We start from the raw sequence: 23,204 nt of genomic DNA, 5'->3' as shown, positions 1-23,204 counted from the left end.
TAGCTGTATCTGCTTTAGTCTAAAGATGCCCAAGCTGGCATTTTATTTCAACTGAGGCTTTACAAACAATGCCTCTTCTAGGCAAAGACTACCAGATCGATTTCTAATTCTGTTGTCTCTTCTAAAGCCCTATAGTTAGAGCTAGCCCCTTTAGCGTGGTCTCCCCCCAGATTTTTGCCTTCTGTTGATAACCCCGCTTTATTATTATTATTTTTTTATTCTGTTTATTACATTTTTATATTATAGAATACATAGGGTGCCACACAGCGATCAACAGACACATAGTTGGCAGTTCTGTACAGGTCTGCATATACTTTATCAACCATAGGTAAAGCAGACCGCTGTATAGCGACCTAACAGAGGAGGAAGAAAAGAGGAAGAGAAAAGAGAAAGAAACAGTCACTCAGCTATAACAGCCACATCCATGTTGTAGATAGGAATCCGGCAGTGGCCTATAGCATGTGATCAGGTACACACTACGACTATTGTGTAGCAGTTAGAGGCATTCTGTGGTTATGTCACATCCAAAGTAGTCGGAGGTAGAAAATTCACATTATCTCCTTCAGTCTCATTCACAACTGCTCGAGTGTAAAAGTTTTGTTCAAGAGGAAGACAGATATCTTTGGGACCAGAGCGTAGAGGCATAAGGTTCCAAGAGGCAGTGAGTTGTTCCTGGCAATAGGCTGCATCTTTGAGCCAATCAGTCGCAAGCGGCAATGTGAGCCTTCCCCATCTCATTGCAACCCTGCGTTTGGCAAGTACAAGTAGAATTGTCGTAAGCTTGCGAACCTCAACAGGCATTTCCCTAACATAGCCTCACAAAGCAACTCTGAAGGAGTGCTCAAGGGGATGTTCAGTGATGTCACCAATTAATGAAAACACTTTGGCCCAGAAGTTAGAAATTACCATGCAAGGTACAAAAAGCCATCAGTGAGGAAAGAGCAGAACATACATCTTGTATCAGTTCTCAGACCCATCATAAACAGCCGCTCAGGAGAGTGATAAAGTCAATGAATATATTTAAAATGAATAAGGGGGAGATGATAGTAGGGAGAAAGCGCACACGTCTGAGCACCTCAGAAGTGACATTGTTCACCTTAAAGAGGAGAAGTAATATCTATATCCCATGCACTCTTACTCATTGGAGTACATATGGGTGCCTCGATCTGCATCCCTGTATATAGCTGTGTAATGAGTCTGCGAGGTGATAGGGTGGTCAAGAACGTTTAGAGTATAGGGAATATGGGTAGTGTGTCTGGGAAAGAAGCGTGTATAGCGCGGGCAGCAGCACATATTTCATAGCATGTAAAAGTGTCAAGCAGAATGACATCATCAATTTGTAAAGCCAGTTGTGGCGAGATAAAGATACCATCCTAGTAAATTACATTCATAGATGTGAAGTGCAGCTTGTGCAGTCTGGTACATGTGCCGAGGTCAAGGGTGATAGAGTATGAGGGATGGCCAATGAGCAGTACTGATAGCGCAAAGAGGTGCTCAATGTGGGCCAGTCATCGGAGCCCATCCCATGCTCATACTGTTCAAGCCACCATGTCAATCTGTGCGTGTATACGCTTGGATGGGGAAAATAGGGCCGTCCAAGAGGACATGGGGCAGCATGATCAGATTCAGGGGCCGTGTGGGCCAAAAACTGAGCAGGGAAAAGCCAGTGATGAGCAAATTGGGCTTGAGCACAAAAATAATACAAGTCCATATCTGGAGTTCCCAACCCACCCTGTTCAAAAGGAAGAGTGAGGATCTCCCAAGCTATAGGCAGTTCCATACCTGCCCAGACAAGGGAGATGAGACTCATTCTTAGTTGTCTGCAGAAGTGGAGTGATTAGGGAAGCAGAAGATTGTTGAACAAATACAAATTGGGGAGTATTATCATTTTAGCAATGGCCAAACAGACAGTCAGTGATAATGGTAAGCGCTTCCACCATTCAGCTCTCTCATTCAGCCATTCTGTCAGTCGACCATAATTATATTTCCAAAGATCACCAACATCTCTGCTGAGCCAAACCCCAAGGTATTTAACAGGGCCGTCAGCCCATGTAAGCGCGAATCCTGAGGTGAACAGGAGTATCACTTCTGTTGGAGGAAAGATAATCGATTTTGTCCAATTGATTTCAACGCCTGACAGGCCACCAAATCTAGCATATTCCCTAATGAGAGGGTTCAGAAGAATATGTGGGTCTCTAACATACAGAGTAACATTGTCCGCGTAAATCGAACCTAAGATTCGACGTGGTGTAAACAGAAGTCCACGCTTCGGGTGGTGCTGACGAAGATGAGCCACAAGCGGCTCCACAGCAATTGACAACAGTACTGGATACAAGAGACAACACTGACTTTTGCCCCTTGTCACCGCAAATGAGTGAGAGACTCTCCCATTGACATGTAAGCAGGCAACTGGTTGAGAATAGAGTAAATCGATCAGTTTAATAAAAGTGGGGTTCATTCCGAGATGTGTTAATAAGGCGAATATGTATGGCCACTTGAGCGAGTGAAATGCCTTAGTGGTGTCAAGAAAGAATGCTGCAGTGTGCACAGTTGGATCAAATGTATGAAGTAGGGAAAAAAGGTCCGAAGGTTATGGGATGTAGAGTGACTGGGTATAAAGCTTGCTTGGTCAGGTCTTATCATAATGGGAAGTAGAGGGAGAAGGTGTGAGTCAATGAGCTTGGCAAGGATTTTTTTGTTTATATTTATCATGGAGAGTGGACGATTTGAATCACAGTGGAGGGGGTCCTTGCCAGGTTTAAGCATCGTTAAAATTAGCGCTTCACATAGGGAAGGAGGCAGCCCCCAGACGAGAGTGATTCCTCATACATAGCAAGTAAATGCAGGACTAACAAGGGGCCATATTCCTTACAGAAGGCAACCGGTAGGCCATCTAGGCTGGATGTCTTATCAGCAGACATGGTTCCAATTATGCAGAGAACCTCCTTAGCAGTAAAGGGCTCGTGTAAATACGGTCAGTGGGCATCTTCAAGCCATAAGAGTTGAAGTTAATCAAAATAAGCAAAGAAGTCAACGGGACAGGGGCCACGTTGGGTTCGATATAGAGAGGAGAAGAAATCTACCATGGCTTGCTGTACAGCCTCAGCACCCGCATGTACATGCAACTGATCATCGTGTAACTTGGTGATATAATCGCTTGCCCAGAGTTTGTGAAGCAAATGGGTGAGAGATCTGCCAGGTCTGTCACCCTCTCCATATGCCGAGCTCACACCTCCCTACCTAGATAATCGGTCTACGGAGAGCTGCTCCTTCAAATTCAGAAATCTTGCTGCGAATAGCAGTGAGTATAGAGGCACCGTTTGTGTCAAAGAACCTCAATTCTAGTTCTCTGATTTCATTTTCGAGACACATAAGATCACTGCGCAGAGCATGGACTACACCCATTTGTTTTGCAAAGCAAGCTACTCTGATGATGACCTTAAAGGCCGTCAATCTCTGTAGTATTGTTGTGGACGAAATACTCCACCACTGCTGTCCTAATCTCTTCTTGGAACACCTGATCGTGCAGGGCTCTGGATGGGAGTATCGACGTAAAGGCCTGTGTAGGACTATCTGGACAGACCAGCTCTAAGAGAACAGGAGCAGGATTAGAAAGGGTTCTAATTAAATGAGAAATTTTACCCGCCCAAGTTAATACATCTCCGGATTCAAGCCGAAAATCCATGCGGGACCTTGAAGGTTGAAATCATCCATAATGATACGCAGCTGTGCCACTGTTCAGGGAAGAGGAAGTCTGGAATCACCACAGCGATCCATCTATGGATCAAGCACCACATTGAAGTCTCCACCCCATAAAATCGCACCAGGATCAAGTGTCCCTGTGAGCCTCCAAACTTCAGCGAAGGACAGGGGGTTGTCTACGTTAGCACCATACACAGCAATAGGCTTAATAGGGTGGTCATAAAGAATACCAGAAAGGAGAATGAAGCGGCCCTTAGCGTCGCATACGACCTGACACATGCGCCATGGGATTCCTTTTCTAATAAGAATCGCCATCCCATCACCGTAGTTAGAATAACAAGCAACATGTCTTTGTGTGTCCCCAGAGTGAGGTGCAGTTCCTGTAAGAAGCAGGTGTCCACAGAGTGTATCTGCAAATAAGCAAAGGTCTGATGTGCCCTACAACAATCATTTAAGCTGCAAATGTTCCAGGTTAATGCTTTAATTGACCCAATAGTGATTTAACGCTAGCTGTAAATAGTGGAAAGTGTCTGCCTAGATAACGAGCCAAGAATGAGTGGATATATCGGCTTAGAGACGTACAAAGAACAAATAATAAGAACAACTGACAGCCCAAAGGCCACATATGACCGAAGATCCAATAACCCACCCACCACCCAATTTGGCCCCTCCAAGCGAGCCAGATGCACCATCTAAACCCCAACAAACAAACCAAATAACATTGAGATTGAACCAATCTGGGAAACATCCTATAGAGGTGAACAAGGTGACAGTCTCACTGCCCAGCTACAATGAGCACCATGTCTTAACACATTAAGATGGAGTCCACTGGGAGAGAGCCAGGGGCAGAGCTGATATTCCACAGTAAGGTGTACAGGGTAAGTCGCTTGCACATGCAGAATTCAGTCTAGTGATGTAATTTTGCAATCCTAAATTAAGGCGAGGGTATCCATAAAAAGTCATAATCCAGGTATCATAATTAAAAATGTCGACCTTTTGCAACCCTGCAATATGTAATACAGTCACCATATTAGTCAGTTTCGCTAAGCTGTGATCCATCTTGAGTGTGGTGTCTCATGGGTGACCGATCCGCTTTCGGTGGAAGAATTTTGGCATACTTGGCTGCCTTCTTCGGATAGGTGAAAATGAGGGTTTTGCCTGCATGTTCTATTTGCAATTTGGCAGGGTACAGAAGTGAATATTTGGCATCCGTTCGCTGTAAAGCACACTTAATCGACAAAAAGTCTCTGCGTGCGGCCTGCACTGAGACAGTAGAGTCAGGAAACATAAAAACCTCTCAGCCTTTATAGTGAAGCGGTCTTCGCTCCCTGGCAAGGCGCACAGCGGTGCCACAGCCACGGTAATTTAGCAATCTTGTAATAATGGGGCGATCTGTACTGCCTGGCTGTGGCCGAGGGCAGAGGGACCTATGCGCTCTTTCGACCGAAATCATAGGAGATAGGTCAGAACCAAAGAGTGTACGCAGCATGTCCTCCACAAAATCCTCCATTCTGCCCATATCTGTTGACTATGGCACACCAATAATGCATCAGTTGTTCCGGTGGGAACAAGCTTCCAAATCTTAATTTCTATTCCTTATTACCTCAAGTACCTTTTCCATACGAAGTAGCTTGTCTACAGCACGATTGTCTTCAGCATCTGACGTGCAGAGTTTGAGTTGATCAAGTCGCTCATCATGTTTATTGACCTTTTCTTTCAACCTATCAAATCTGTCTGTAAGGAGATACATTTGGTGTCTATTGCTGTCAAGCTTTGGTTCAGATCTAGAAACATGGTACGTATATCGAGGTCAGAGGACGTGCCCTCCTCATTTATCAGCGCTCCTTGTTATTCGCACGTTGGTATCTCAGTGGTCCGTGTCTAGCATCAACCATCAAATGATAGTTTAGACTGCTTAATATCGCCTGTCCCCATATTTCAGATGAGTCACTCAGGATATAGCAAAGGTTAGTCCACCCAGTGGGCTCAACTCAGTAGTATCTTCGTGGGGTGGAGGCAGTGCTTAATTTGTGCCGGTGCTTTCTGGTGCTAAGCACCGGCACTTATTTTATAGGGCCGGTACTACAGCTGAGCTTTCGCTTCATTCGGTGTCATGGTCCGTCAGGCTATCTCCCCCCATAGAATGTCCTCAAACCAACGTGCACCGTAATGTATGCCCTGGCAATATATGCACTAACTTATGCCTAGTAGGACTACGAAGTTCTGTGAACCAGTATGCTTGCACTCTGTGACAGGACGCTACTCTGCGCCACACGTTTGATTGTCCGGAATGCTAATCCAGTATTGCAGCAATTGCGCTTCTCTTCCTGCACAGGGACAGTATTATGGTATTATTAAATAGCCTTGGGAAATGCTCGTATGAGCCTTAAACTTTAAGTACCTACGTTCATATGAGCCTTAATATACAGGACGTACCGGACACTAATGCACTCCAATGCAGGGAGCCATTAACATCATTGTTTTCAAGTTGCAGGTCATGTCCCGCAACATCTCGTGAGATTCAGGAGTTACGGCCGCCGTTTGAATACAGGTCATGCCCTGAGTCACGTGCTTTTATTTTAGAGCAATTCCGGCTCACAAGCAGTGCAGAAACTCCCGGCTGAAACAAGGTAGGAAGTGTGCTTCGGTTCACATCTTCGTTTCGGTAGCGATGATTAGACTGCCAATGTGCATGTCCTGGCAAAAGCATTTTTCCCAAGCAAGAGTTGAAAGTATTCACGAGGAGCGCCTTTGAGCAGCGCTAGCCAAAAGACTCCTTGATTGTTTTAAAGCACACTGGTGGTGACAGAACGCTTTTGTTTATCGCATTGGTAGTGAAAGCCTGAGTATTGGACATTGAGATGTGCTGCACCACTGAGATGTAGACTTGAGGCTATGGTGAGTGCGTATTATACCTCAGACAATTCCCACCTAACGAAATCTGAAAGTATCATACCTGTGTTTCTAACTCTGTATTGGTGCTTGCCAAAAGAGTAGATAGAAATCAGGTAAATGTCTCTTCAAGGCATGTGATAAATAACGGATCTGAGTACAAGAGAAATGCTTGTTTGTTGCTAACACCTTACAGGTAAGGTTCATTCTCAGTTGTTATATATATTATGCCTGCTGCAAAGAACGTGTGCCATCAGGTGATAGAAGGAATATGCTACTTACCAGTATGCATCTGTTCTTGGCATGTAGAGCTGCAGATCTATACACTGTGCATTGATCGCCATCTGGTGTTGGGCCCGGATGTTTGCAGTTTGTTTTTCCTCTTGGAAAGTCTTTGGAAGTCACGAGGTTGGTGACTCCTCCTTTGGTTCGTATTGCGCATGGGCTTCGGCTCCATCCTCAGATTGTTTTTCGCCAGCAGGGAAAGATGGAGCGTAGTAATAACAGTAAAGAAACCCATGTGTGTTGTATCTAAATAAGATAGACTGGAACGGATACAGGTAGCCGGGGAGGCGGGTGTGCATGTATAGATCTGCAGCTCTACATGCCAAGAAAAGATGCATACTGGTAAGTAGCATATTCCGTTCGAGGCATATGAGCTGCAGATTATACACTGTGCATAGACTATATAGCAGTACCCAACCCTAGTGGCGACCACCGGCATCCGTTGCAGTTGTTTGGAACAGTGTTTTTAGTACAGCCTGGCCCACACTAGCTTGTTGCTTGGTTTGCACATCTACACAGTAATGTTTTGTGAAATTGTGCGGTGTTGACCATGTCGCTGCTTTGCAGATGTCATCTAGTGGTATGTTTCCTAGAAAAGCCATAGAAGCCCCTATCTTCCTTGTAGAGTGGGCTTTAGGGGGAACAAATAGCGTTCGTTTTGCTTTGTGGTAGCAAATCTGTATGCATTTTACAATCCACCTAGCTATCCCTGATTTAGAAATAGGGTTGCCTTTATGTGGTGGAGAGAAAGAGACAAATAGCTGTTTGGTTTTTCTGAAAGGTTGTGTTCTTTGGATGTAGTAAAGTAAGGCCCTTTCAACATCCAGTGTGTGTAAAGCCCTTTCCGCAACGGTTTGAGGTTGTGAGAAAAAGACTGGTAATTCTACCAACTGGTTTAGATGGAAGGGAGAAATGACTTTGGGTAGAAATTTTGGGTTGGTGCGGAGTACAACCTTGTTCTGATGCATTTGAAGAAAAGGTTCCTGTATGGTGAGTATTTGTTTTTCACTAACCCTTCTAAGGGAAGTGATGGCCACTAGGAATGCTGTTTTCCATGTGAGAAATTGCAGCTCACATTTATGTAATGGTTCGAAAGGGGGTCCCATTAGCCTTGTGAGAACTATATTCAAGTTCCAGACAGGTGAGGGTGGTACTCTGGGGGGAATTACTCTTTTGAGGCCTTCCATAAAGGCTTTGATGGCAGGCACCCTGAAAAGTGATAGGTGCTGCCTGTTCTGTAAGTAGGCAGCAATTGCTGCGAGGTGTAACCGAATGGATGTATATGCTAGGGTACACCTTTGTAGATGGAGCAAGTAACATATGATGTGCTGTATGGACGCATTTAGAGGATTGATTGTGTTGTTGTGGCAGTAAACAACAAATCTTTTCCACTTTGCAGCATAGCATGCCCTAGTAGTAGGGCGTCTAGCTTCCCTGATAATATTCATGCAATCAGGGGGAAGGTTAAGGTATCCGAATTCTAGGACCTCAGGAGCCGGATTGCAAGGTTGAGCTGAGCTGGGTCCGGGTGCCTGATCTCTCCATGGTTCTGGGTTAGGAGGCATGGTGAGAGGTGTAGCTTTTGGTGTGGTACTACCAAGAGTTTATTTATTTATTTTTTGCATTTGTACTGCGCATCGGCTACCCAAAAGGGTTTCCCGGCGCATTTTAGCTGTTGCAGGTGGAGAGAAAAGGTTTTATTTTTATTTATCGAATAACCAGGTTTTTAACAACTTTCGAAAACTGAAGTAGTTAGGCTCATTTCTCAATGAAATGGGGAGAGAGTTCCAGTGAGACGGGCCTAAGTAAGCAAAGGATTTGCCTCCTATGCGAGTGCGTTTAAATTTCGGAATCCTGAAACGGCCCTGGGTGGCTGATCTGAGGTTCCTGGATGGAATATATGTTTTTACCAGTGAGCAAAGGTACCTCGGGGCTGTGTTGGCTTTTATCTTATACATGTAGGTGAGAGCTTTAAATTTCACTCGATTTTCAATGTTAAGCCAATGCAGTTTACGCCGGAATGCAGAGACTGATTCCCTTTTAGGTACATTGCATAGTAATCTGACTGCCGCATTTTGAGCCATTTGTAGACGATGGAGGTTAGCCTTATTTGATCCTAAATAAAGGACATTTCCATAATCTACACGGGATGTTACTAAGGCATTCACCACCGTTTTCCTGGTTGACTCAGGGAGCATCCAGCAGATTTTCCTCAGCCATCGTAGGATGGAGAAACAGGTGGCTGCCACTTTAACTGATTGTGCATGCATGCTCAGAGTATCATCCAGGAGTACACCCAGATTACGTACTTGTGAAACAGGGTTTGGGAGGGTGCCCATTTTCTCTGGCCAATGTTGATTGCTCCATAGATGTTTCTGTTTCCCTAGAATGATCACCTCTGTTTTTTCACTGTTTAGTTTTAGTAAATTTTCCTTCATCCAAGTTGCGATGTTGTTCAGTCCAGTTTTAAGCGTAGAGATGTCATTTACTTTTTGGGCCGTCAATGAAAAAATAATTTGTGAATCATCTGCATATGAATAGATCGTGAGTCCCGACTCCTCAACTAACTCAGCCAAAGGCCTAACATAAATGTTGAAGAGAAGTGGACTCAGGATGGATCCCTGTGGTACACCATGACTGAAAGAATGGGTCTTGGAGCATGTGTTTTGTGAGAAAACTTGAAAAGTCCTATTTGAGAGGAAGTCCTGAATCCATTTGAGAGCATCCCCACTGATTCCTACGTTACTCAGAGTGTTTAAGAGCACCTCGTGAGAGATGGTATCAAAAGCAGCGCTCAAATCCAAAAGGATGAGCGCTACTGTTTCTTCATTATCCAATTTCTGGCGAATTGTCTCAGTGACGCCCAGCAGCGTAGTTTCCGTTGAAAAACCTGCCCTAAATCCAGACTGTGACTGGTGAAGAAGTTGGTAAGTGTTCGCATATTGTGTCAACTGAAGGTGGATGTGTTTTTCTAAAATTTTAGATAGAATTGGGAGTAAGGAGATGGGACGGTAGTTTTTCGTATCCGTTACATCAGCATTTGGTTTTTTCAGCAGAGGGTGGATCATAGCATGCTTCCAAAGGGGAGGAACTTTGGCCTCTTTAATTGACATGTTAAGTACCTGCGTTATAATAGGTATCACAGATAGATTTAACTGCTTAAGGATGTTAGCTGGAATAGGATCCCTTGGTGACCCCGATTTGATAGAATTTAATAGGTCTTGGACAGTATTCGTAGTTAATAGGGGCCAATCTTTTAGTTCATGCTCAATCTTTCTTCGATTGGAAAGCTGTATACCCTCAGATGCAATAACCTTTGGCCCTGGAACTTCCGTGTCCTGTGAGATGATATCTTGATAGATACCTTCCACTTTATTTATGAAGAAGTTCGCTAGTTCTTCACATTTGGATAGTGATAAAGTGGGTGGTTTGGCAGTTGCATCTGAGCCAGCCAATGCTTTCACTGTGTTAAAGAGTGTTTTTGGACAGTTTGAGACCTTATTGATGGTTTGATTTACGAAGGTGGCACGTGCAAACTTACATTCCTTATGATATTCACTTAAAGCGGCTTTATAAGCTACTTTATCTATAGGGTTATAGTTTTTCCTCCAGTGTCTTTCGAGAGTTTTACAGCTAGATTTTGATATTTTCAGAGAATTGGTATACCATGGTGCTGGGGGATGATGAGTGATTTTATTTTGTTTGGAAATAGGAAGACATAGGTCTTTAGTAAGCCAGCATTGGATATCATTTGCTAATGGGTCTATTTGTTGCTTCATCGGTGGTATACGTGCCTTTAGACATCTGTTCATTTTCTCTACGTCTAACCTCTTCCAGTTTCTTGACGAATTCTCTATGCGAGTTATGTCATTTCCTCTGTTAGTATTGTAAGGTGATATCAAGGAGAATTTTATTAGATAGTGGTCAGACCAGATTGTAGGTAATGCTGGGGAGCAGGTAATTGTATCTAAATTGGTGAAAACGGGATCTAAGAAATGTCCTGCTCTGTGAGTAGGCCCTTCATTTACCAATTTAAGATTTTGAGAGGCCATGTCCGCGATAAGTCTTATACTATTTCTACAGGTAAGATCTTCTAGATGGAGATTTAAATCTCCTAGCACGGTAAAATTGGCCTTATTTGTTATCTGGAAAGAGATTTGTTCCATTAATACAGAAATCCAATTAGTCATCAAATCGGGTGGTCTGTATATAAGTATCCCAGAAAAAGTAAAGTAGGCAGACAGGGTAAGTTTAAAAAGGGCAGCTTCACCTGTTGTAATGGGAAGTTCATCAAGAGTGCAATTAAAGTTTTTTTTTTAAATTACTGCAATCCCCCCCCCAATCTTATTAGTACGATCTACTCTTACTATAGCATAGTTCGAGGGTAGGGCTATTGCTATGTTTGGTCCTGAACTTTCCTGGAGCCACGTTTCAGTAAGGAACACTGCATCCGGTTTTTCATTAAAAAGGAGGTCAAACATATTAGCACTATGTTTAGAGAGTGACCGGCAGTTTATGCTTATCATGTTATATGTTATGGGATAAATACATTTTTTCCTCTGATAGGGATTTTCAGTACCCTTGGAATTAAATGAAAAACCGCAATAGTTGCAGAGAAACGGTTCCGATATATTGTGGGCTCTAGCACACTTGATCATTCTGGGCTCTCCGATGGCTTTTAAAGTGTCAGTGTCATATGTATAAGTCCCTGTCTTACCTAGTTGTTTCTGTGGGGAAGGGTCAGACGGTGTTTCTTCTGATCCTCTAGCAGGGGTTTTGGCCCTCGGCCCGGGCCAGGCGCGGACGGGCGCAGACGGGCTTGCCTTTGGCGCGCCTTCGGCACACCACCGGCACGCCCGCTGCGCGCGTCCGCTGCGCGGACCTACAGAGGAGTCCATTTTATCTCAGCAGCGCCACAACAACTAGCCCGCTGCCAGGTCCGATTACCTCCCAAGATGGCGGCAGAAATCGATCGGCAGATTCCGGTGGTGTTTTCGGCGTCCCCTGTCCAGAGCCTAATCGTCTGGATCAGGTAAGTTTAAGCAAAGCAGCAAATCAGGCTTGACATCGCTATTAGGGTGTAATTATTTAATAAACGGCTCGAGTGTCAGCGCGAGTTTTATTTTCAAATTCAATTCAGTTTTTAAGTAAAAGTTGTAATAACCACGATTATTACAGAACACAACTAAAAGCTCCCGGCTTTCCGCCTCAGGAGTTGCACACACAAACTAACAGCTAGGGATTTGCAAGCGCAAAAGGGCGTCTTTTATCTCAGCAGCGCCACAACAACTAGCCCGCTGCCAGGTCCGATTACCTCCCAAGATGGCGGCAGAAATCAATCGGCAGATTCCGGTGGTGTTTTCGGGGCGTCCCCTGTCCAGAGCCTAATCGTCTGGATTAGGTAAGTTTAAGCAAAGCAACAAATCAGGCTTGACATTGCTATTAGGGTGTAATTATTTCATAAACGGCTCGAGTGTCAGCGCGAGTTTTATTTTCAAATTCAATTCAGTTTTCAAGTAAAAGTTGTAATAACCATGATTATTACAGAACACAACTAAAAGCTCCCGGCTTTCCGCCTCAGGAGTTGCACACACAAACTAACAGCTAGGGCTGAGAGTTCCAGCAGTGTGGTGTACCACGGTTGTCTGGCCCATGTTGGAGCTACTAGGACCAGTGTTAGGGAATGCTGTTGTAGCTTTCGCACCACTAATGGAATTAGTGGGAGAGGTGGAAAAGCGTATGCAAATGTGTTTGGCCAGTTCATCCATATCGCACTGCCTTTGGACAATGGGTGTGGATATCTGGCGGCGAAGCTTGGGCATTTTTTGTTTTCGTGGGTGGCGAATAGGTCTATGTGTGGATGCCCCCACTTCTGAAAGAACGGGTGAAGAACCTGTGGGTCAGGTTCCCATTTGTGAATCTGTTGCGTTTGTCTGCTGAGCAGATCTGCCACGGTGTTTTGGACTCCTGGGACATGTTGGGCCAGGAGAAAGATTTTCTGTGGAATTGCCCATTCCCATATGCTCTGTGCTAATTGAGCGAGCTGTGGAGAGTGTGTGCCCCCCTGTTTTTGAATGTAGTACATGGCAGTCATGTTGTCTGTGCGAATGAGGACTGCCTTGCCTGAAATCTGCGTCTGGAAGGATTTTAGGGCTAGGAAGATTGCCAGTAACTCCAAATGGTTGATGTGGAGTAACTTCTGTTGCGGCGTCCATGTGCCCTGTACTGTGAGATGTAACAGATGAGCTCCCCAGCCGGAGAGCGATGCGTCTGTTGTCAGGATTATTTGTGGAACCGGGTCCAGGAACGGTCGACCTCTGGAAAGGTTTGTGGTGTTCCACCACTGCAGAGAGCGATGGGTGCGACCGTCTACCAACACCAGATCTGTCAGTTGCCCCTGGGACTGGTTCCACTGGCGCGCTAAACACTCTTGGAGTGGACGCATCTGGAGTCTTGCATGGGGCACTATGAAAATGCAAGAGGCCATCATCCCTATCAGTTGCATAAACACTCTTGCTGGGAGAGTGTTGAAATATGAATTTCTGACGCAGAGCCTGTATGTTTGCAATCCTGGCAGGATTGGGATATGCTATGGCTTTTGAGGAGTCTATGGTAGCACCGAGGTATTGGTTTGTGTGTGATGGTACCAGGTGGGACTTTTGGTGGTTCACTGTGAAGCCTAGCTGGTGAAGCAGTTGGATTGTAGCGGCGGTGTGTTGCACACATTGTTCGTAGGACGTGGCTTTTATTAGCCAGTCGTCCAAGTATGGGAAGACGTGAATGTGCTGTCTTCTGAGGTGTGCAGCCACTACTGCTAGGCACTTGGTGAATACCCTTGGTGCTGTTGTTACCCCGAACGGGAGCACCTTGAACTGGTAGTGTTGCCCGTCCACCACAAATCTGAGGTACTTTCTGTGAGCCTGGTGTACTGGGATGTGAAAGTATGCGTCTTTCAAGTCCAGAGTGGTGAGGAAGTCGTTCTGGGAGAGGAGTGGAAGAACCTGTTGAAGGGTTACCATGTGAAAATGGTCTGAATGTATGTAAGTATTTAGAGGTCTGAGATCTAGGATAGGTCGTAGAGTCTCGTCTCTCTTTGGAATCAGAAAGTACAGGGAGTAGACCCCTAAATTTTGTTGATTGATGGGGACCTTCTCTATGGCTTGTTTTTGCAGGCGGGAGATTACCTCCTGTTTTAGTAACGTAGCATGTTCTTGAGACATAGGGCGTTGCCTGAGTGGAATGTTTGGGGGGGTAGATGTTAATTCTAGGCAATACCCTGAATGAATAATTTGGGTCACCCATCTGTCTGAGGTGATTGTCTCCCAGACGTGAAGGAAATGTTGTATTCTGCCCCGACCGGAGTGGAATGGTCTGGAGGGAGCGGGGAAAAGTCATTGGGTAGGTGATGTGGCAGAGCGGGCGGTATTTGTCTTGCCTCTGCCTTTATTATTATTACCTCTGTATCCGCCTCTTTGATAACCCTTTGTGAAGGTAGATTGAGGAGGGGATTTGTAGGACGTGGATGCACTATCCGAGGAGTAGCCCCTGCCTGTGCCCCGAAAGGAAGAGCGGCGAAAAGAGCGCCTAGGAGTGTGTGACTGTAGGACTCCCATGGATTTCGCCATGTCAGTACCTTTTTTCATCTTTTCGAGGGCTTCATCAACTTTTGGGCTAAATAGATGATCTTGGTCGAATGGGTGGTTCAATATAGAGGCTTGTACCTCAGGTTTAAAACCTGAAACTCTGAGCCAGGCATGGCGACGGAGAAGGACACTGGTGTTTAGGGCCCTGGAGGCTGTATCTGCTGCATCTAGGGCACAGCGTATAGAGGTATTAGTTATTGTTTTTCCCTTGGATCAATTCATTAGCCCTATTCCTGTATTTTTCAGGGAGATGGTGCATGATGGTCTCTAACTCATCATAATGCGCCCTGTCGTATCTGGCAAATAGCGCTTGCGTGTTGGCGATACGCCATATATTGGCGGCTTGTGACGCAGTGCGCTTCCCTGACGTGTCTAGGAGCTTGGACTCTTTGTCAGGTGGTGGTGCTTCGCCTGACGCCTGAGAATTTGAGCGCTTCCTAGCTGTAGATACCACTAGGGAATCCAATGGTGCAGGGCCTTTAATGTATGAAGGGTCTGTGGGGGCGGCTTTGTATTTTTTCTCTATACGGGGGTTTAGGACCCTGGCCCTGACTGGGTCTTTAAAAACCTCCGGTGCATGTTTGATTACTCCCTTTAACATAGGGAGAATGGCAGTAGACCTATGTGCATTATCGAAGGTGTCTAGGAGAAAATCTTCCTCCACTGGGTCAGTATGTAACTCCACCCCGTGGTAATGTGCCGCCCTTTGTAGTAGGTGGTGAAAGCCTAACGAATCTTCAGGTGGGGATGGCCTAGATGGGTAAAGGTCATCCTGTGGGACATCTGGGATGTCCGGATTGTTATAGTCGTCCCATGGGTCTGGAGATCCAGTAGGGGTGGGGTCTTGTGGCACATCTGCTGGATCATAATAAGGGTCTCCTAGATCATCTGGGACTGGAGACAAGGCTGGAGAACAATGAGGCAGGGGTGGAGAAGGTGGAGGTGGAGAGGGTGGAGGAGGTGGAGGAGGTGGGGAAGGCACTCTGAAAGAGGAGGTAGCAGTGTCCTTCCTCTTTGGAGGTGGAGCTGGTTTGTCCAAGTGTCTCTTTTTTGAAGACAGTGTCAAATGTCCAGTTTTTGGATCCTTGGTAAGTGTCTTTTGCAGAGGATCCGGTGTGAAAAGTTCTTGCGACACTGGTTGTTCGGTCGGCGCTGAAGTTTTCGGGGCCGACGGCTTTTTAGGTTTGTCTAAGCCGTGCTTCTTTGGGACCTTCGATTTTTTGGTCGGTGCCGAAGAAGGCTTCGGCACGGGAGTGTCGGTGCCGAGGGCCTTGTGATGTTTGGTCGGCATCGGAAGGGTAGGTTTCGACACCGAAGGCTTTGGTGCTGGGTTCGGTGTGGAGGTGGAGGCCAATCTTTTCTTCGGTGCCGAAGGGTGTTTTTCGGTACCGCTGGTAGGCTGGCTCGAGCCCGAGCTGCCGGAAGGCTTAATAGGCTTCTTTACCGGGCCCAAAGGTGGGGTGTGAGAAGCAGTATCCTTGGTCTTGCCTAGGCCCGAAGGCGAAGGTGTGACCGAAGCCTTTTTGGGTATCGGTGTGGGTGTGGGAGGAGGTATTGTACTCACGACCCTCTGCGCCGGGGTGATGTCCTCCACATCTGAGTCGTCGGCCTCGGAAGTACTGACGAGGTCGTCGTCCTCTTCTTCGATGTTCTGCTGTCCCGGAGCTTCGACGTCGTCCCCGAAGATATCGACTGGAGCGGAGGTCGAGGAGTGCGCGATGTTGCGTCTAGCCCGTCGATCTCGAATAGTCTTTTTAGATCGAAAAGACTTGCAGGCGGGACAGTCTCGGGCCTCGTGTTCAGGGGAGAGGCAGATGTTGTACACCTCATGAAGATCGGTGTGGGGAAACTTGGACCCACATCGAGGGCACTTCTTGAAGGGAGTTCTTTCCATCAGCCGAGACCGGAGCCGGAATAGGCCCGAAAGCCGCCGTCGATGACCGGAATGGAAGAAGTGCCGAAGAGAAGGTGATTAATATGATTTATTATCTGAAGGATCTCGATGAGCGAGGATTTTTGCGTCGATCGTTGAACTGGAAAAGTTCGGAACCGGAACGCGAAGTATTACATCCGAGCCCGATGGCGGAAAAAAACAATCTGAGGATGGAGCCGAAGCCCATGCGCAATACGAACCAAAGGAGGAGTCACCAACCTCGTGACTTCCAAAGACTTTCCAAGAGGAAAAACAAACTGCAAACATCCGGGCCCAACACCAGATGGCGATCTATGCACAGTGTATAATCTGCAGCTCATATGCCTCGAACCAGTATTTTATGTGCAATGCTTAGAAGGTTGCTGCTTTTGTCACAGAGATCTTTTTGTTATTCTCAGTTCATAAGTTACAATCATTATCTAGCACAGTGAGCTATGAACTACTATCAAAGCACTAGATGCAAACAGCATGGTACAGGTTAGAAAGTTATGTTTTTCCCTAGTCTTTGAACTATCCTAATTTTACTAAAAAGGGGTTGGTTTGGGTAAAAAATAAATTGTTATTAGCAAAGTCAACCCTAACCACTATGTTACGTTACAGAAGTTGTATTAGTCTTTTAAGCCAATATATTCCAAAATAGTGCTTTAAATGCTCTTTTGCCTTCAATTCTTTCAACATTTTCCCAGGGACGGTGGGTGGGGGCACCTTCTATCAAAACCTTACTTGAGGAAGGCTCCCTTGATGAAATCTAGATCGGGTAATACATCTGGCTTTTAGCAGTGCCAGTTGAGGATGTCTGTAGATACAACACAGCAAGTGAGTGGAGCCAATGGAGGAAGTGGGTGGAGCCAGGGGAAGTAGGTGTGGCCTCCTAAACAAAATTGAGCACCTGGACTTAATATTTTACAAATTAAGCACTGGGTGGAGGTGAGTAGTCGCTCTGCTGCAGGAGTCAGTAAGGCGTAGCACGGCAACAGGAATGTCACTGTTTTCTATAATGGGAAGTGGGGTCACTTCTCTTTGGCCCTGTACGAAGACAAGCAGAACAGTTCCAATTCAGGTACCAGGCCCGCCACACCCCCAGAGCTCCCTGGAGTCATGAGTAGACCTACAAAGAATGTTGTTGGAGTGCTACACAGTAAGTCAACCACAGACGCCCTTGGTAGGGTGGCCGTACAGCAAGTTTGAGATGTCACTGTTCCACGGTTGTGAAGAGCATGTGACACTCCAGCTATCAACATCCCACCACACCCCAGTGCCAGGGGGGCACGAGTAGGTCCCAATATGCCCTTCCCAGGTTGGGCCAGGCCAGCACCAGGCAGAGCCACGTGGTCACGCAAGCACTAGTTTATCAAACAGTCAATATAAGAATTTGAGGTAAGGGAGGCACACCAGGCTGTACATAAATTCTCAGGGGGGTGCTAGGGAGGAGGTGTCAGGAGGCATAAAGTTGCACAGACAGTCACAGCTCTTTTGGCATGCAATGTACTGGAGACAAATCTTAATATGCCCAACTCTCCCGGCAGGATCTGAAACTTTATACGTGGCAAGCTGGCACCAGAGCAGAATGCTCACGATGCATGTCTCAGGCCGCTAACCCCTCTCCGGGGCCCGGACTAGCACCCACATGTGAGCGGTACCCAGGCATCTGCACACCCCTGGATACCACTCAATGTCCCCAGCACCAGGACCCCATCGCTATTAGGGGCCGCCGCGCGGCAGGGGCGTAGAGGGGTAAGGTCTTTGATTCCAGCAGCTGGGGAGGGTCACACCAAAGTCTGCAACAGTGGCAGTACATTCTCTTTGCGGAGGGCACGGCCCACAGCAGGCTCAGCCGCCGCAATAGGCCAGGTCTCTGCTCTCTCGAGCAACGTCGCCTCTACCGCACATAGCGGTTAAATTCGGCAGCAAAGACGATTGACAGGTGCAGCTGGCACCGGGTAGCCAGAATATACCTCAGGGATCACCTAGTGCGGAAAAATTACAGATTTTGCACTAGGGCCAACAGAGCCTCAACAGAGAGCGGCCATATTGCGGCCAGGCTTTCTAGCGCCCCCGATAAATCTATTTTTGTTGGCATTAGGATTCTGTGCACCTTTTCCCTGCTAACCAGTCCTAAAGTGCTTGTGCTGTCTCCCAAAAACATGGTACAATTAGCACACACCTGATCGGTTTATTTAATTTATCTGTTAGTCCCTTGTAAGTGGTACTACATGTACCCAGGGCCTGCAAATTAAATGATACTAATGGGCCTGCAGCACCCATTGTACCACCCACTAAAGTAACCTTTTCAAACAAGCCTCAGACCTACCACTGTAGCCTGTAGTGCAGATTTAAACTGTCATTTTGGCCTGGTAAAATAAAAAAAATTCCTGACTCAAACCACTCAAACCTTCCTTTTTAATACTTATAAGTAACCCCTAAGGTAGGGCCTAAAGTTTCATAGGATGGGATGTATTGTATTTAATAAGTAGGACGAGTGGGTTTACATTTTACATGTCTTAGCAGTAAAAGAATCCTAAAGTAATTTTTCACTGTTGTAAGGCCAATCTCCCCAATTGAATAACACTGGGTTACCTTATTACATTTAAAAAACGATAATGTTTGATTGTGAGCAGAGATTTGGTGTTTATACTCAAATGAATTGTAATTTAAAATCCTTGTCAATGCTAAAGTCGGATTTTAAGGCGCAATTCTGAAAAGGCCCCTTTTTAGAAAGTTGATATTTTATTGTCCTAACCATTTGCACCTTCAGCCAGTGTTCTGGGTCTCATTACTGTAAATGACTCTGCCCGTTGGGGTTATTGTATTCCTTCCAGACAGTGGCACAAAAGTGGACTAGGTGTGGGTAGAATGGGCCATCCTGCCAGGATGGCTGGGGCCTGAGCTGTCCCCTGCCCCACTTATACTTCAAAGGTCTCTGTCTCACAGACATGCAAAGAAATCTGACACCAAGCTGGCCTTGTCTTTTGTCACCAAAGACCAAGATGTGAGGGTAGTACAGGAAACCACTACCCCTCACTTCAAAGGCTGGTACAAATATTGGACCACCAGAGCCACTCATCAGTACACCTTTGAACCTGTGAACATTAGAGAGAAAGGACTTCCCTGCCACCAGAGGGCTGCCCTGCTTCTACCACAGGACTACACGGCTGTTGAAAGTCTGCCTTGGTGTCCGAGAAGCAAGACTGGATCCGCTTACCTTCATCCCAGGCTAACCTGAGTGACTCCAAGGATGAAGCTCCTTCTCAAGCGAAGGACGCTCCCTCTCACACCTGGCGGCCAAAGCTTGGAACAACCTTCCTGTGCACCTCATGACCGCCTCATCACTCAGGGGATTTAGGAAAGGACACAAGACCTGGCTGTTCGAATGAACAGTTCACCATGAACCAGCGAGCAACTCCAGCACCTTGAGACCCTCTAGGGTGATTTGCAACGTTTTATATATACTGATTGAATGAGTTGACTGACCTCCGTTTGAGCTACAGGGACAGAACAAGCTACAGAGGCCTTTCTACAACTGCCCAGCCGACCAGTAACAACTGGATCTGCCTGAGACCTGCTGCTGGCCTCTGCCTAGTGGGAGTCCTGATCCCCAGGAGATGCCCTCAGGTTCTGGACCCTTGTAAGGCATCACAATGCATTCCTCCCTGCCTAACTGTGGGTTCCACCAGAACCGATCAAAAGCAACGCAACTCGACGCAAGACCCCGCATCGCAGCTCCTGATTATCAGCCTCATTGGAACTGGCACAGACCTTGCATGGCAGTCCTCACAGTTCCTCATCGGAGCTGACACAGTGCCTCACATCAAGAACATAAGGTACAATTCTAAGCTTAACTAACCTGGTCCCTGTATACAGCCTTTGCTTTGCTGCAGTCAGTCTGAACTTGTGACTTTGTCCCGGTCCAGCGTGACCAGTAAACCAAAGTTGGGGCTGTAGTGTTTTGCGATATGTTAGAACGGAACTCTTTTGGCCTCTAATAGACTCCATAGAGCTGTGACGTAGGTGTCAGAGCCCAATGCCATGAAAGCTTGTTTTAGAATGTTCACAGTTACACACAGCAGAATAAAGATGTTTAATAAAAAGCTCCGTGTGTGGCGTGCTTATTGGCGGGTACTTAGGCTGGAAAGACCCTATAAACGGCAATGAGAGAGGGGATAAGTAACCTGAAGAATAACCATGCTTTCCCAGAGAGTTTGCCGTGGTCCAAGCAAACTGCTTTTGCATGCCATGTATGTTGCTGTCGAAGATCGTAGTCAATGCTTCATGCACGTGGAGTCAAAGCGCAACTCCAGCCGCTGTAAAGCACATGATGACAATGGAAGTGTTGCAAAGAATTTACACGTTGATGGTCGAGAACCTGATGGTCAAACCATACATGAAGATACTGCACTGCCACGTAAGATAAAGTTGTACATTATATGAATGTTAAAGTTGAAAGTGGGTTCAATCTAGTTTACGAAGTACAGGCACTGATAATCATAACCTAAAAAATAACCCTGCGAACAGAAGCACTGCAAGCTGAAGCTCAACCAGATGTTCCCAAAAAATACAGTGACATTTAAACAAAAAAGATAAAAATGACTTACTAAATGCTCTAAAGAGAGTAATCATTCTACAGAACTTGGTGAAGCTACCTCAAGGAGAAGTGTTTGGGGTTGTGCTGACGGAGTCATCCATACCGGAAGCGGTTCACTCGCAAAGTTGCCCTATAGGGCTCAGAACAACTTCACATGTCTTTGAAGAATAAATATCCAAAAATGACTTTCGGAATAGTGACATTTTTCAGATGGCTGCAAAGAAAGTCATGTTTCCAGCTCTCATTAAAGATGAGATGAAGGCCAGCATATTGCAAGGGCTCACAGATGAATTGCAAACACAAAGTCACAAGGAACCCCGTGGTGTCAGTAAGTTCCACACTGGTCTACAACACCACTGCGATCCTGAAACCACCACCACCTTTCAATATCACAAAAAAGTTAAAGATTTGTGACAGATGGTCTGCGTGGATCGAGACATTTGATGATTTCATTGATGAACTTGAAGAGACTGATAGTAAAAATATTATCAAGTATCTCAAAAATCTTGCTGGTGATGGTGTGAAAGTAGTCAAAAAGAAAATGCATCAAACTCAAGAAGAAATTACATATTTTTAAAACAAAGAAATTCTGAATCTAAAGTTCAATCTAGTACCAGACGTTGATTATGAAAGATATATTTTCCGTCAAGAATGCCAAAGAGCTGGTGAAACCATTGATGAACTTGTGGAGAGACTTGATACGCTCATCAAACACTGTAAGTGAATGTATTAAATGATGAGGAAATTATGCGACTTCGAGTTATTGATGGGTGCTTGTCAGATTCATTCAGACAGAAACTCTTAGCCTGGAGCAAGTGTTGATGGCTGCCTGAGCTGTGCAGCATGCTGAAAGACAAGCCACTGACATGGAGGCCAGAGGTGTCCAAAGTGAATCAGTCATGAGAATTAAAAGTAAGCCAAAGTAAAAGACTGAAAGACAAAGTGCTGTAGACGAAGAAAAAATAAGTTATGTTTTAGATGTGGATTTTCGTTTGCACATGAAGGTAAATGTCCTGTAATTGGAGAGATATGTAAATGCTGTTAGAAAGAGAACCATTTTGTGACAGTTTGCAAAGCCAAGGAAAAAGAAATTGCATCATGGCACAAAGACAAAATGGTTGCCAGAACATTCCAGAGGCAACGTTTGACGCAACCCCACAAGACTAAGAAGCGACATCAACTGAGGCAAATTCATAATGAAAAAAGTTGACTGTCATCGAAATCATCGTCAAACAGTTCATCCGCCTCAGTATCCAGTGAAAGTGAGAAAGACTGGACAAACACGCAAGGAAAAATATTAAAGAAAAGTTGATTTGCCAAAGCATCAAAGTCATACAAACATTGCCCAAAAATAATATTACAAATAAATGACTGCCTAATACCTTTCATCATCGACAGTGCTGCATTAATAAATGTAATGCCTGAAGAAAAATATCCTGAATTGTCTCCATTACCTTGACTTACACCTTTGAAAACCAAAGTGTACACTTGGGCTGCACCAACGGCCATAACAAGTCAAGGTTCATTTGTAGCAACATTTAAAAACATAAAAATGAAGATGCAAAATGGTATGTGTGATCACACTGAACCCACCAAAGAAACAGCCATTAACCACACTCACAGCTGGCTACAAAAGACACACATCAATTGAAACACAATAAATTGCATTTATATATGATCACCTGTCACTGCAAAAAACACTACATTGGCTTGACTACCAGACCAGTGAAAGTCAGGATCATGGAACATTACAGTGGGATCAGCTGCAAGAAAACCACGACTAGGATGAGTGCCCATTACCTGAGCCTAAACCACAGTCCTGATGATGTGCGGTGGACTATTCTAGAAGTGCTCCTTCATGTGAACAAACAGTCCTTATTCAGGAAGGAACAGAACTGCATCTTCCTTTTGGGCACCCATTTGGTTGACCTTAATAATGACATCCCCTGGAGTGAAGTGGGCAACTGACAGCTCCTGTCTTTCATGACACTGGGTGTCCATGATCAGCTTGCACACCCACCCTTTGTAACACAGGACCTCGCAAGCCTGGTGGCCCCATCTCCTCTATTTTTACGAAAATTTGATCAATGTTTCTTTAGGTCTCCAGATGTGATGCCAGTATATACACTCCCCCCACACCCGGCACTACCATGCCTTTTATACACAA

At 45.6% G+C, this 23,204-nt stretch overlaps 1 protein-coding gene across 10 annotated transcripts in view; it reads right to left on the bottom strand.

The window, feature by feature from the left end:
* Nucleotides 1-23,204, bottom strand: part of FARS2 (phenylalanyl-tRNA synthetase 2, mitochondrial) — a 1,670,666-nt gene that overhangs the window by 256,262 nt on the left and 1,391,200 nt on the right. The gene's annotated exons all lie outside the window — the stretch shown is intronic.

Source organism: Triturus cristatus, chromosome 5_2 (genome assembly GCF_964204655.1).
Source record: "Triturus cristatus chromosome 5_2, aTriCri1.1, whole genome shotgun sequence".
Taxonomy (NCBI): domain Eukaryota; kingdom Metazoa; phylum Chordata; class Amphibia; order Caudata; family Salamandridae; genus Triturus; species Triturus cristatus.
The sequence above is the reverse complement of the archived record's forward strand: the minus strand, read 5'-3'. Positions and strand labels throughout refer to the sequence as shown.